Source organism: Labeo rohita, chromosome 3 (genome assembly GCF_022985175.1).
Source record: "Labeo rohita strain BAU-BD-2019 chromosome 3, IGBB_LRoh.1.0, whole genome shotgun sequence".
Taxonomy (NCBI): Eukaryota; Metazoa; Chordata; class Actinopteri; order Cypriniformes; family Cyprinidae; genus Labeo; species Labeo rohita.
The window spans coordinates 40,189,149-40,205,442 of record NC_066871.1 but is presented as its reverse complement, the minus strand read 5'-3'; the positions used below and the strand labels follow the sequence as shown (position 1 = coordinate 40,205,442).

The 16,294-nt window shown below is 34.8% G+C and overlaps 1 protein-coding gene across 9 annotated transcripts in view; it reads left to right on the top strand.

The window, feature by feature from the left end:
- The window catches only part of rbfox3b (RNA binding fox-1 homolog 3b), a 314,331-nt gene that overhangs the window by 104,589 nt on the left and 193,448 nt on the right, over positions 1–16,294 (top strand). For 4 of the 9 annotated variants that reach the window (XM_051106640.1, XM_051106643.1, XM_051106641.1 and 1 more), the window contains exon 1: positions 11,519–11,564. The exons of 2 other annotated variants lie outside the window; for them this stretch is intronic. The gene's annotated coding sequence lies outside the window, so the exon portion shown is untranslated. Of the gene's footprint in view, positions 1–11,479; positions 11,565–16,294 lie in introns of those variants that run through there. 3 more of the 9 variants (XM_051106638.1, XM_051106646.1, XM_051106636.1) reach the window with 3 other exon arrangements.

The following is a 16,294-nucleotide window of genomic DNA, read 5'->3' as shown; positions in this document are numbered from 1 at the left end:
GTAAAAATAGGGAATGTTTTTATGGAAGCACATTAGAATCATTAATAATTCACACAAAAGACACGATGCACACATGCGTGTCCCAATTCACGTGCATGAAAAAAAAAATACATTCACAAAAACCAATTCACGTGCAGAAAATAAAAATATAAATTCATAAAATACGTTTCACAATTGCAAAACACAATTCACAGATGTACAACTGTATACAAAAATTTTGAATGTTTAAAATTCAAGAGTGTATCACGGGCTGTGAATGTGTGAATCACCTTTTTTGCATGTGTGATTTTTGAGACTTTCCTGGCAGCGAACTCCTGCCACACGGGTCACTTGTACTCTTTAGCCAATCAGATTTGAACCTGTCGATCGACCATTCATAACCCACTGTGGGCGTGTCAGCGTGAGTCCATAATTCAAGTTGTGATTCAGCTGTTGATCGTCTCATTTAAGGTAACTAGCCTAGTGTATTGTTTTAAATTGCATGCTTAAAATTTGGAAGTAAAATCGGTCGTTTAGACACTTGTTAATGTGCTCAGTGTAAGCCAGCAGCTGCTGTTTAGTTCAGAGTGTATTATGTTTTAATATTTATCGATTGTTGTGTTTATTTGATAAAGAATCATTCATGTGGATACCATACCACATTGAGATATTAAGATTGTAAACTCAATGTAAAGCATAAAATAAGGTTTTGACAAATGGGACATGTAAATAAAAGATTATGAAAATACAATTTTTGGATGTTTTTCAAGCAGTCTCTTGTGCTTTTGTTTTTAATTGAAGACAGGAAAGAGGTGTCAGAGCAGAGCTTGTCTTGTGTCTCAAGTCTTGCGATGGCACGCGTTCAGCTGATGACGACGTAATAACATGCACACATTGAAAACCATGTACATTTCATTTAAGTTTGTTTATGCTGCAGCCTGCAGATGCTATTTATTTCAGAATTGTGAGGCTGATGATGTACAAGTGGCTGCTGAGACACCCATGACCTTGCTGCTCCTAATTCAACACCTACCACAAATTATAAGGTGATGTGAATCTAGAAGTTTTGTTTGGAACTGTAACTCTTTCAAAACAGTCATGTTGCAACCCATCCATCTTGACAGTTTCAACTGATTTTTTTTAAGTCATGCATTATTACTACATTTCTTCTAGAATGGTGCCCTTTGACTTTGTATTTGTTAAGGCATAAAGCTTTGTTATACATTGTTAAATGCTCTGGGTTTATGTCAGAAATAAAACATTCAAAACAAGTCGGAAGTTGAATAAAGTGTACTGAATATCTTTGCTGCGTTCCTTTTTATAATCTGTCTTTGTCTGACCAGCATAAATTCCACAACTGTTACCAAGCAAATACAATTGTTGCTAACCAACATCATCTTGTGTATTGTAATCTCAAAGATTTTTACTTTACAACTCAACATAAGATTAAACATGGTTAATTATAGTAATATAATATGAAAGAAGTAAATTAATGTTGATTACATTAAGAAATGAACACATAAAGGTAAAGTACATAAAAGAGATGAAGATTAATGTGAATAAAGAGGTCTGTAACTGTTGTCCAGATTTTGTTTCAAAGTGTTTAAATCCTGGAAAATGATTAGTGTGTATGTATTAAACACTGCATCCAGTTGCACAAATGCTAAGTACAAACACACCGTTATTCATACACTGAGTTCTCGTGAGGTCTATTCATCATTACATAAAGCTGTGATAATAAAGGCAAGGTCAGAGCTGGGCAGTGGCTACCCAGCGATGCTGAACAAAAACATGGCAATGAATAGAATTCTTTCTCAACTTTTGCCAATATACAGGACATTGTGGCTAACACAAGACAGCTGCATCTTTGGCAACACTATCTGTTTTCATAGGTGCCGCGGCCTTACGCTGATCACGTTAACGAGTGTGTCTAAATGACTGATTTTACCTACTTTTTGTATGAAATTTTAAGTAATTTTACGAATTTTAAGTAGGCATTTAAGATAAAACAATACATCTTTAGGCTAGTTACCTTAAATGAGACGATCAATTGCACAAACACGCTGATGATGTAACATACAGGTAGGCACGCCCACAGCGGGTTATGATTGGTCGATCGACAAGTTCAGATCTGATTGGCTAAAGAGTACGAGTAACCCGCGTGGGAGGAGTTCGCTGACAGACAAGTCTCACACACGCATGTCTAAAAAATACACACAAAAAAGGCGATTCACACACTCTGTCTGTGATACACTTGTGAATTTTAAACATTCAAAATGTTAGTACACAGTTGTACATCTGTGAATTGTGTTTTGCAACTGTAAAACGTATTTTATAAATTTATATTCTTATTTTGTGCATGTGAATTGGTTTTTGTGAATGTATATTTTTTTCATGCACGTGAATTGGGACACATTGGGTATTTTATCACTTTGTTTTATTTTGTTTTATTTGATCGCTTTTTCATGTTTGAAGCGTTTTCTTTTATTTATTTATTTATTTTTATTTTTTAACAACAATAGATGTCAAACTTCTAGTTTTTATTTTTCTCATTCTCACCATAAAATAGCCAGACTCCACTACCTTTAAAACTTTAATACCACCTGAGGAAATGATTTCGTTTTATTTTATTAACCTAAAGGGAATTTTTTTTTTTTTTTTAATCAAATCTAGATTTTTATGGCTGTTATTGCTGATTTATTTATTTTTCTTTTAAGCTTTCTTTCCATGAAAAGTCACAGAGTCCGAGACAAACAAACAGTGATCCAATCTTGTGTTCAAAAAACTTTTGGCAGCCGCTCGCACAAGGACTCAAAGCAGTTTAGTAGTTAAAATCATGGTAGATATTTATAGTTCTTTCATCACACCTGAAATGGAAAGTCAAATTGAGCACTGCGTTGTAGGATACAGCCATTATTTTCGTGACAGTGAAGCACATTCCCTTCCAGTTCTGACTGTGCTAGTATTTCATTCTGAGCCGTGAGTGTAATAGTAATGTTGGAGTGTCCCGTCCGTCACATGTTTGGGTCATTATGTGAATCATCAGACGGAAGCTGCTGCTCCTTGACGTTCAAGTGTCGACACGTGATGAACCCACTGCAGGAACGTGTTGGAGTTTCACCTCCCATGAGATTTAATCTGTGAATTCACACAGATTCAAACTGGGATGATGAGGTTGAGACGTTTGCGCTTCAGTGATCTGGACTGTTTAAAGGGATAAGCAAACTTGAATCAGCATATGCTGGTATCTTTTAAAGCATGGCAGCTGGTTTAAGCTGGTCTTTAGCTGGTCTTAAGCTGGTTTGAGGTATTCATGTGCTGGTTCTAAGCTGGTTCTAAGCAGCTAGCTCCTACTCAGGAACATCTTAAACCAGCTCATGACTGACTAAGGACCAGCTTAAACCAGCTGCAATGCTTCAAAACATACCTAACCAACATATGCTGTTTTTTCAAGAGGGAAATGAACTCCAGTATGTGACCTGTAAATTTTACTATAACATCTGTGCATATAAGCAGAGCTTTTTAATTGATATTTAGAAAAATCTGCTTTTATTACCAACATGTGACAAGTATTTGAGAAATTCGTTAACATGACTTTCATACAGTGTTTCCACTAGATGATGTTTAACATTAGACTGCATGCAATATGTTTGTCTTCACAGTTCTTTGCAGTTTTATTGGCTGCACATATTTAATGACTGGTTGGTGTTCAAATGATCACAGTGTTTGTGTCTAGTTGCAGTTTTTCCCCACTAGTGTTGCATGCAAGAGGAGCGTTGTAATGGGCACATACTGTGAGCTGCTGTGATCTGAGGGGTTTTGATGCAAACTTAAAACATGCAATTTTGTCTTGCAGTATGTGCTTCATTTAACCCTTCAAAGGAGTAGTTCACCCAACAGATTTGGAGAAATGAAGCATTGCATCACTTGCTCACCAATGGATCCATCTGCAGTGAATGGGTGCCGTCAGAATGTCCAAACAGCTGATAAAAACATCACAATAATCCACAAGTAATCCACACTTCAGTCCATCAATAACATCTTGTGAAGACAAAAGGTGCCTGTTTGTAAGAAACAAATCTGTCATTAAGATGTTTTTAACGTCAAACCATTGCTTCCAGCTGCAATAATAATCCATAATGACGTTTTCTTCAGTGAAAAAGTCTGTCCCCTGTTGTCCATCAAAATTGGACTGTTTTGGCTTGTAAACAGTGTATGATCTGTGCATATTCCTCTCTTGATTCAGACCAGCTGCCTTTTTCACTGGAAAAACCCATATTATGTACTGGTATTTTGACTAAATTTGACTAAAACACACGGCTTCTTACTTTAGTAGACATTAGGTGATGGTCTGGAGTGGTGAGAATTGCTTGTGGATTGTGAGGTTTTTATCAACTCTTTGGACTCTCATTCTGACGGCACCCATTCACTGCAGAGGATCAGTTGATGAGCAAGTGATGTAATGCTACATTTCTCCAAATCTGAAGAAGAAACAAACTCATCTACACTGACGTTAAAAGTTTGGGATCAGTAAGATTTTTATTTTTTTATTTATTTATTTATTTTTTTAAAGGAGTCTTTTCTGCTCATCAAGGCTGTGTTTATTTGATGAAAAATACAGAATTGTTCAATTGATAAAAAGTGATAGTAAAGTCTTGTACTGTTAGAAAAAAATTATATTCAGAATAAATGCTGTTTTTTTTTTTTTTTTTTTTTTTTAACTGTTTATTCATCAAAAAATCCTGAAAAAGTATCACAGATTCCATAAAAATATTAAGCAGCACAACTGTTTCCAACAGTGATTTCTGAAGAATCACTACGTGCTCTTCAGAAGAGCACGTAGGCACATTTGTGACTCCATTGTTGTATCGTGACCGATCAGTGACGGAGTGTGTGAAAATGCTGAAACTACTGAAATATAAGTTGTATGCTCTAGTGGTGTTAAATTATTCATAATGATTCGTCGTCTGTGTGTTCAGGTCAATGGATGGAGTAACATATGTCTGACTGTTGTGTCTCTGGTGAAACTCGTCTCTGCTCACAGTCTTCATTTGTTCATCACTCTTCTGTTTCATGGCACGTCACAGGACTCGCGTGCTAAATATATCTCTGCCTTTGCGTCTATATATCCGTTTTTCTGTCTCTCGGCGGGTCTGACAGCTGTTTCCTGTACGGTGTGTGTGTCGCGATCAATGAACTGGTCACCTGTGGCGATCTGTGACAGGAAACACAGCAGAAAGCGAGAGGAAGATGGAAGGTGACGAAGGGAAAGAGACTGAAGAGGTTGCACTATCCGAAAACGTATAGTTATTTACCCAATCTGGAAAACATTGACGTATAATCTACAATGTGTTCAGTCTTTTGACAGATACAGTATCTGCAGTAATTAATGAGAGATATTTGAGCTCATACTGAGATCTTTGACTTTTGGTTATAGACTTTTTGACAAACCTGAGCACAGTTGGAGACATCGTCTTGTGTAGTGCAGGAGAGATGTGTGAGATCTTTTGCAGTTTAGATTCAGTAAATGTTCTAGGTGGACCAGAGAGGAAGTTTTATTTTCTCTTTTAGTTCAAAAGCTAGTAAAACATCTGTTATGAAGCCCATCTAGACCAGTGACCTTCCAACAACACTGTTTTTCTTCCTCGTCCAGGTGAACGGCCAAGGTCTGACTGTCTGATCGCTCTGTCTTCACTTGTTTTCTTTTCTCTGTTCCATTGAGGTATCTCAGGTATGTTTGCCTTTGCAAAAGAAATATATGGTTGAAATAAAAATAGTTTAGAATGATTGAAGGAGACCAGGAGGTCAGGCGAGAAACCCCCGTTCAGAGAGGCGGTCGCCATGCCGAACCTTTGCTCGCAGTTTCTTCGGTACAGTAATGATGCCGAACGCTTCTGACTTCGAGTTGACGCTTTGAACGTGCAGACTTACCCCTGACGCACTAAACCATACACTGCTCCAGAGAGGAAGATAGAGATAGAGAAGAGGAGAGAGAGTATGAAAGAGAAAGATGTAGAGCCGTGGGCTCCCCGGGGACGCCTGGAGAACGGGCTTCATCCTTCACACGAGTCAGATTCCCGCTCCTCCGCCGTCACTATGGAAACCCCTCGTTATTTCATTTGCTGGAGGACGCCGCCACCGCAGTTGATGGGTGTGTGGAGGGTAAAGATGGACGTTTCCGCAGTGTGGGATCTGATGTGGACTGATCGGCCTCTCGTCCTGATTAGCAGCGCATTAAACCGTGAGCAGATGTTTCAGAGTGGGCTTTCGCTCGCTTGGTCATTACATCTTTGTGCTGCTCGGTGTTGGGAAAGCAACTTTGAAACTACTTTCTCATGTCACAAAAAGTATGTTGTAGGGGTTGACCAATATGTGTTCTTCATGGCCGATGCCAATACTAATTATTACAGATCAAGTAGACCGATAACCGATATTTTGAACCGATTAAATTAATGTCAAAATGAAAGAATAACAAGGGCTCTGATTAAAAACTCTTTAAATGCTTTTAAATTATTTTATCCGCAAACCGGTTTTGAAAGTGAGTGGTAATCATGAAAATGCTTAATATTAGGGATGCACGATATTGGATTTTGCAGATATCCGATATGCCGATATTTTTTAACTCGTTTTGGCCGACAACCTATGCCAGTAACGATTTTTACTTATTAGTTAGAATTAAATAAAGAATGAAAATATTTTATAATGACACTGAAAGTTAAAATACGCTAAAATAAAAAAGCTATAAATACGCTGAAGCTTTAAAAAATAACTATAAATAAACTACATATCAATCGCTGCTTTTGTTTTCTTCAGAAAAATGCAGTGGTAACCTTAACAGTTTATTTTAGGATTTAACATTTGTAGATCTAAAGCAGAAGAGTTGCAAAAATTCATAATTTAAAAAAAACTGTATAACATGATACACATTAATGAATAAATCAGCATATATATATATATATATATTTATAATTTTTTTTTTTTTTTAGTCATGTAAGCTATAGCTTCTGATTTTTAAATCAAAATATACTCATGGTTTTATGACATCAGTTACTGCTTTATTTGATCAGAAACAACAGTCAACATGTTATTTGTGTATTTTACTTTCATTTTATTAGAAGTAGGCCACGCGTCATTCTGTACATGCATTCTCAGATTAAATGCAGTGATCCAAAACAGTGAATCTAATCATCAATCAATCAAAATGAACCACATGTGATCTAATCACTAACACACCCTGAGCACATGTGAGTTATTCCTCTTATCGGCAAGACATATCGGCATATTTTCTCATATTGGGCTGATTCCGATATTTACATTTAAGGTGAGACACTGCAGGTGAACAGGGTGAACAAAACAAACAAAAAAACAAAAAAAACGAATGGTTATCGCCTTATTTACTCAGCTGATTGATTTACATTGATAATTGCAGACATTTTTTGTATTACAAGTTTTCTAAAATGTTAAATATGCAAACAAGGCAATATTTAATATGTGCTAATTTGCATACATTTATATTACAAAAATCTAAATCTTTTTTTGGGAATAAAATGTTGTATATAATCCGCAAATTCTATATGAACAAATCCCTCTGTAAAAAACCTTATATAGACAGGAATAAAAATGTAAAGTTTGGCGTGTGTAAGTGTTACTGAAGTGGAGATTTATGGATCAGTGTAGAAGAAAAAGCTCCTTTTGGGAAAACGGCCTTTAAAAATATGTATTGTAATTGAAGTCTATTGACACAAATAGACAAAGTTCTATAAAAGAAACACTTTAGATTATTATTATATAGCTTTTCACACTAAGAAAAAATGGTTGTTTTAAGAACTGTTCACTGCACTGTTTTTGGGGAACCAAAAACTTTTGTTTGGAATCTTTATTTTTAAGAGTGCAGTGAATGAGACCCATTGCTCTTTTGTGATCGTATATTTAACAATTTTCTAAAGTGATCCCAGTCCCCTGGAAAGGTCACGGAAAAGTTGTGGAAGCTGTGTTTGTTTCTCTCCTCCAAATGCAGCAGAGCAGTCTCGTCCTCTGGCTGTTCAGGCTGAGTTACCGCGGTGAAATGAGGTAAAGCTCAGATCTCTGAGTTCTATAGAGTATCAGCAGATTAAAATGGCAAATGCGGGAGTCTGCATGTCTCATTCTGCTCTTAGTTGAAGGTGAGGGTTTGTCTAGAAAGTTTGAGAGATTGTCTCTGTTATGCTTCTTTAAATGCTTCCAGACTTTTCATGCGAAAGAAAAAAAATGAAAGTGTCTTAGTGCTGAAATGATGGTTTTATCATTTCTATCTGAAATAAAACAAAGATTATTGGAGTTTTCAGTATTTCAGTGCTTCTACTTAAGAATTTCATGTTTAATTCATTATGCTTGTCATGTGAAAATTGCTTTAGAGTTTATATACGTTACACTCTAGTTCATTTGAGTTTTGAAAACGGTAGCGTTGTCATTTTCTTATTGTTTTGGTACCATTCTTCATCCACAAATCGTTTTCTCCTGATTTCTGGTCATGATGGAGCTGCATTTAGTGCTTAGTGTGTCTCCAGTAGAGCGGCAGATCAGATCAGCGTGTGTTTTCCTGCAGAAACGCTCTCGGGATGACAGATAGTCGCGTTGCTCCTGAGGGATTTCACATGTAAACACTGAACGTCGGAGCCGTTCACAACTTCCCCTCCATTTATTCGGCTCCTGTGATTTCACTGTGCCAGACTGCTAATGAGTTACACAAGGGAGGGGATCGTGTGCGTGTGTGCGCGTGCGCGTGCGCTTGTATATGTGCGTATGCAGGTGTTTGGTTTTCAATCTGCTCAGTGTGAAAGAAATTCCCAGGAGGTTGATGCATATCAGTACTATACAGCAGCAATTAGACAACTTCTAAAATGTAAACATTTAAGTGTGTACAGCCTTCAGGATGTACATGTGTAAAGTGTTTATATTTCTTAACTTGTCCATATTGATATTGTGTGTGTGTGTATATATATATATATATATATATATATATATATATATATATATGTACACTACTGTATAAAAGTGTAGGGTTGGTACAATTATTTACTTTTTATCTTGTTTTACTTTAGTCTGCATTTATTTAATTAAAAATACAGTAAAAAATAGTGAAATGTTATTACAATTTAAAGTAACTCTTTTCTGTGCAAATATACTTATAAAATGTAATTTATTTCTGTGATCAAAGCTGAATTTTCAGCATCATTACTCCGGTTCACATGATCCTTCAGAAATCATTCTAATATGCTGATTTGCTGCTCAAGAAACATTTTTGGTTATCAGTTATAGAAAACAGCCCAATATTTTTGTGGAAACTGTTTTATTAAATCCGTTTTATTTTGTGCATGCACGCTGCAACAGACATCGTGGTCATTGCATGCCGATCAGCCGGTCTTTTCCTAAGTGAGCGGTTGTGGACCAGAATAATCTGCCAGTTGGTTTGACTTCATGTTGATAGTCAGAAGTCATTAAAACACAGCGAGCGTTCAGAGAGACGTATGGATGATTGAATCCAGCAGCCGGTGACTGTCACTCTCGTCAGTGACACTCACACTACACGATTTAACACGGCATCAGCTAATTGCTCATGTAATTGTTACTTTATCTAGATGCTTTGTAGAGAGAAGGAGGTGTTTGATGGAGGACACGATTAAAGCAACAACACAAACTCATGTAACTCACTGAATACCAGAGGGGAATCTCTCTCTCTATATATATTTTTAACACATTTCTTTCATGACTTTATATAGGCTATATATTTAGGATTTTTATAACTTTATTTTTTTTATAAATTGTTTTTCTTTTAGGATTTCTGACTATAGCGTTTTTAAACTTTTTTTTCCCTAGGATTTATGGCTATATATTTCAGATATTTATAACTTTTTTTTTTTTTTTTTTTTTTTTCTCAGGATTAATTATCGCTATTTGGATTTTTTTTTTTTTTAATTTCATTTTACTGTATTTATTTATTTATTTATTTATTGTTTCTTTTAGGATTTGTGACTATATATTTAGGAATTTTTATTGCTTTTTGTTTCTTCAGGATTTATGGCTATACTGTATTTAGGATTAACTATTGAGTAGGGCTGTCAACGATTAATCGCGATTAATTGCATACAAAATAAAAGTTTAAGTTTGCCTAATATATGTGTGTGTACTGTGTATAATTATTATGTGTATTATGTATATGTAATTATTATGTTATATATATATAAATACAAACACATTCATGTATATATTTAAGAAATATTTACAAGCATATGTATTTATTATAATTTTTATATAATTTATATTATATATAAATAAAATCATTGTGTATATTAATAACATATTTCTCATATATATACACATTAATTTGTGTGTATTTATATATACATAATTACACACAGTACACACACATATATTAGGCAAACTTTTATTTTGTATGTGATTAATCACGATTAATCGTTGACAGCCCTACTATTGAGTATAAGATTCAAGACTCTTACCCTTAAATATCTAATGAATTATTAAAAAAATGAGTAAATAAAAAAAACAACAACATTTAATTAAGATTTTCTTGAACTAAAAGGCCGAACTATTAACTAACTAAATAAATCAATCAATTAATTAATTAATTAATAAATAAATACTCAATTGCTATATTTAGGATTAAAATAACTATTGTGTGTAAATTCTGTAATTGAAACAATTTTTCTATTAAAAAAAAAAAAAAAAAAAAAAAAAAAAAATAGAGATTCAAGAGTTTCACCCTTAAATAACTAATGAATTATTAAATAAAAAAAAAAAAAAAAAAAAAAAAAGAACAATTTTTAATTTTCTTTAACTAAAAGGCCTAACTATGAAATGAATGAATGAACTTAATTTCATGCAATAAATATCTAAACCAGAAATAAAAAGATAAAAACATAATGAGGTCCAGACAAGACATCCAAAATGGAACTGAATTTTATTTATTTATTTTTTTCCAGGATTTATAGCTATTTGGCATTTATATTTATTTTTTAATGTTTTAGTATTTATGGCTATATATTTATGATTTTTTTAAAATTTATTTTATATATCTATGATTTATATTACTTGTTTCTTTCTTTCAGGATTTACATCTATAACTTTAGGATTTATAAATATTTATTCTTATAACTACATATTGAGTACTTTCAGTATTTATTGTTGTAAAAAATCAAAGAGTAAAAAGTAAAATAAAAATAGAAGAAATAATGAAAAATAATAATAAAAAAAAAATAAAATGACAAAAATAACTCAGCTATATTAATATAACCCGTGCCATGCACACACAGTTACCGTAAGTATGTGTAGACATTAGTGAAGAGCTGTGTGAATCCAGTGTAGTGTAGTGTAGTGTAGTGTAGTGTGTGGCGATCAGAGCTGCTGTCAGATGAACCTGTGTGTGTGTGTGTGTGTGTGAGATGGTATTCTCCTCCCATTCTGTCTCTCTCTCTCTCTTGCTCCGTCACTCGCGCTGGTGTTTCTCTCGTGTAGCTGGCAGATCGTAGCTGGAGTGGTGTGTGTTGTGGTGTGGAGCGCGTGCTGATCGCTCAGGATCCTGTGCGTCTGTGAGTATACAGTATTCACATCTGTCTGTGGAGATGAAGTTTCTGTGCTGCTCCTAATCTGCATGAACGCTTCGGTTTCGTTCAGTTTGATTCTCTTCTGCATTGTGTATATTTCTATTACTGGTCACTGTGGTGCTTTGCTTTGGCATTATAGTATTCAAATCTTGTCAGTAAAGCGCTTTGAATGAAAAGAGAATGAATAATGGTGATGTTTAGGAGAGCTTTTACAGCAGAGGAGGAGTAGTGTGTGTGTGTGTGTGTGTGTGTGTGTGTGTGTGTGTGTGTGTGTGTTGTGGTCATTAGTTGGACTCTTCAAAGTTCAGTATTCTCTCTCGCTCTGAACGACATGCATTTATTCACACTTACTGCTGTTTGTTTGTTTGCTCTTGTTATTTCAGACACGTAATGAGGCTTCTCTGTCTGACTCAATGCGTTTATGATTCACAGAACTGATGCTCATGTCTTTGATTAGTGCTGCTTGTTTTGTCCAACATCACTAGTACTATTGCTCATGCGAGTGTTGTTATCGATTTGACCAAACCTCTAAAAACTTGTTCTGCAGCTGCACTTGTTGAGGATGGATGTTTTCACTTTGCTAAACAGTTTCACCACCTGAAGTCATGCTCAGTGCTGAGTTTGACTGTCTTTAAGAGGATTTTAACCCTGTAAATGCAACTAATGAATGTTAGTCAAGTTGACTTGATAATTAGTGAGTTGCTGATTTATGATCTTAGCATATTTGTTTTATTTTGGATGTCTTGTCTGGACCTCATTATGTTTTTCATTATGTTTTTAACTTTTTTTTTTTTTTTCCGGGTTAGATATTTATTGCATGAAATTTAGTTTATTTATTTATTGCATAGTTAGGCCTTTTCATTCAAGAAACTTTTTTTTTTTTTTTTTTTTTTTTTTTTTTTTTTTATAAAATCACTGGCTTATTGTATTTCAAGATATAATTAAAATGCATAAAGCAATATATTATGTTTTGCAGCAAGGAAATTAAACCTATTTTAGTTAATTATCCATTAAGCATTAGTTAATTAACCATTATTAATTTTATCAAGTTTGTTTGTAATGCACAAAAAAATCTCATTCTTATTGCTATAATGGAAAGAAATATTGTGTACATTATGTAGAACTTATACACAATAGTTATTTTTATTTATTTATTTTTAATATTTTTAATATTTTATTTTAATGGAAAATGTGTTTAAACTACAGAATTTATACATAAGTTACCTCATTTCTTTATTTTTGTTTCATTTTTACAAACACATCTAATTTCATTGTTTTATTTATTTTTTTATTTTATTTTAATGGAATTGTTAAAAAATACAGAATTTATACACAGTAGTTATTTTATAATATTTATTTATTTATTTATTTATTTAAATTTTATTTAATTATTTAGATTGGCTTTGATTTGATCTGATCTTTGGAGTAAAATTAAACCTTACATGTTTTCCTGAGATTCTCCCTTAAATAGGTTTTCTTGTGTTTTCACGTGTTTTCTTGTAGAACACTAAGTACAGTATTTATCCAGTATGGAGATGTTATAGTTCCCTCAGTGGTTGTATGTCAGTGATTTCTCTGTGAACGCAACCACAGATGGTGCTTTGTCGTGTTGTAACGTTTGGGCTTTGACTAAACCGCTGCTGTTCTCTTCACACACGCTCCTGTGAGGTGTTGTTGATGCTGAAACAGCTCTTCAGAATTTGGAGAGTAAAGCAGGATGCAAAAGAAAGGTACATTATAGCAGTGGCAGGAGATTAAACCCCCTGAGCCGCTGTACGCCGCTAAATCTACTCCACTTTCATTTGTCTGAGAGGAGTGCGCGGGAGAGAGAGAGAGTGAGCGAGCGTTTGGAGTGATGCGCAGGGAACGGCGTGGGTGTAGCGGGGAAGATAACTGTCAACGCGGCGCACGCCGCTCGCCTCTACACAGTTTTGTGACAGTAAGTGTCAGTTTTAGGGAGGGAAGTGTACAGGATGTTCTTGTCTCAGACGTGTGTGGTCCCGTCACTGTCTTACGAGATCTGGATGGTTGTTCAGCTCCAAATCAAACGCTGGTGTCCGAGGAAACAGTGTGAGGCTCCCTGTGAGGACGCAGGTCAAGGCAATCCAAACATGGCTGCATCCCAAAACACATACTTCTGCTACACAGTGAAAGTATGCACTTCAGTGGTGATGAAAGTGCATACTTTTGAGTTAATTAAAACAGCAAGGCAGTGTTGTACCACACAACCTGTTCAAGCACTTGCTCTAGAAACCAGGCAGTATTAATTACCTTTCTAAAACATACACCTGGTCTCAATGTGAGCAATTCATCAGTCCATATTCAAAAGAATATTTTGTCTTCATAATTTTACATCAGAAAGAGACTTTTTTTCAGCTGACATTATCATTCTCTGAGTAACCTTTTTCAATTGGAAATATGCCACATTACAAATGCAAAATTGTTTTTGAATACCATGTAGTTTAGAAAAACAAAAACAATTAAAAGCATCTGGCACAGCTTTTACCTCAGATTTTTTTGGCCATTTTTCTACAACTGAGTTAGCTGAAAGAGATCTGTCACAAACTTCTTCTGCAGCATATATCAGTTCAAGTGGCTTGCATGCATGGTTATTACTTATTACTTATTACTTATTACTTATTACTTATTACTGGTGGTGGTTGAGGAGGTTCCCCCTTCCATGTAAAGCGCTTTGAGTGCCCAGAAAAGCGCTATATAAATGTACAGAATTATTATAATTATCATAATTACTTTTACAAATGCATGGATTTCTGTTCATTTTAGTCCACATGCATGCATTCCAGTTCATATTTGTAGAAATGCATGCATGCACGACTGTTTGTATTAGTCCAAATGCATGCGTGTGTGACTTTTCATATTAGTTTGAATGTGTGCATGCATGCAAGATAGGTAAATGTAGCCAAATGTAGCCAAAATGCATGCATATATGATGGGTAATATTGGGCCCCATGAATGCATAATGACTGTTTGTATTCTGAATGCAAGCATGCATGACAAATTATACTGGTCTAAATGTGTGCAGGCATGTAAGATTGGTAATTCTGGTCCCAATGCATGTGTACATGATGGTTCATATTTGTCTAAATGCATGAATGATGATTCCAAATGCATGCATGATTGTTCATATTTGTGTAAATGCATGCACACATGCTTAATGGTTAATATTAGTCTAAATACGTCAATGCGTGCAATATAGGTAGTAATAGTCCAAATGCATGCATGTGACTTTTCATATTAATATGACTTTTAATATTAAGCCACATGCATGCATGTTGAGTAATATTGATCCAAATGCCTACATGCATGATGGTTCGTATTAGTTAAAATGCATGCATGATAGTTCCAAATGTATGCGTGCATGACGATTCATACTAGTCTGAATGCATGCATGCATTCATGCATGATAGTTCATGTTACTCTAAATGCATGACGCATGCAGGATAGGTAATATTAGTCCAAATGCATGCATGCATTTATGTTGGGTAATATTGTTCCCAATGCCTGCATGCATGATGGTTCATATTACTCTAATTGCGTGCATGCATGCAAGATAAGTAATACTTATCCAAATGTATGTATGACATGCTTTAAAAATCCTCTACAAATAGCACACAAACACAATCACTTTTGTAATACACCATGCATTGAAATTTGTATTGTATGCTAATTCTTATCCTAGGCACTACATAGTGAAGTCTGTCTGTGAAAGTGGGTGTGCTTTCTGTGTGTGTTGAGTTTTTTTTGACTGATAGGTAATTTCCAATAAAGTATAGCATTAGTGTTAGTGAAGTGTGCATACGAATCACGCTAAGGAAGTAGTTTTGCACTTTGTTATAATATAATGTCGGATGCAACAGTTTTAAAACCTTGTGGCTGGAAGGTGCTGTTTGTGAATGAATTTCATCTACCAAAAAAAACACGTATCTTAGAGTTACTGCTACTGACTAGCATGCTAGCACACTCACTTAGCGACACCAGTGGGTTGTTAATCACATGTAGGTGCCAAATGGCACGTGCCCAAGGAAAGCTCATAAAGATAAAGATCGCATTTGTGTGTCTGCATACAGTGCTGACGGGGAAGTGTGCAGGAAGCGCACTGGACGTCTGGCGGCCGGAATCAATTTGTGTGAAGGCTGCTGGCGCAGGTATTGCTTTCGTGATATGATCTTGGACGTCCATATTTTAGAGGTCATGGTGGAGAAAGAAGACAAGGGCAGTAAAAACTCCTGACCGCTCATTTCTGTGTTTATTGGAAAAAACAATCCCACTGCAAAGGATTGTAGAATATGTTAGTGGCATGATGTGGGTTTTAATTGGTCAAAAATGACATGCTTGTTTAGTTCACTCTTTACCTGTGGACGGAATTCACTTTTGAACTTTTTTTTTTTTTTGTTGCCTTAATACATTTATTTTAAATTGCATGTAAATGTAAACCTTATTTGAAAAATTGCTTGTGATCCTGTGAAAGCAGGACTTTTTTTTTTTTCCCTTCTGAAGACTAGATTGCCACAGTAAAATCTTATTAAAATCAAAAGTTTGATTTAAACTTTTTTTTTTTCAAATTCTGTTTTTTAGTTGCTAAATTCTTTCACTTTCACCGTCTACATACATACATACACACATACATACATATATATATATATATATATATATATATATATATATATATATATATATATACACACACATACACA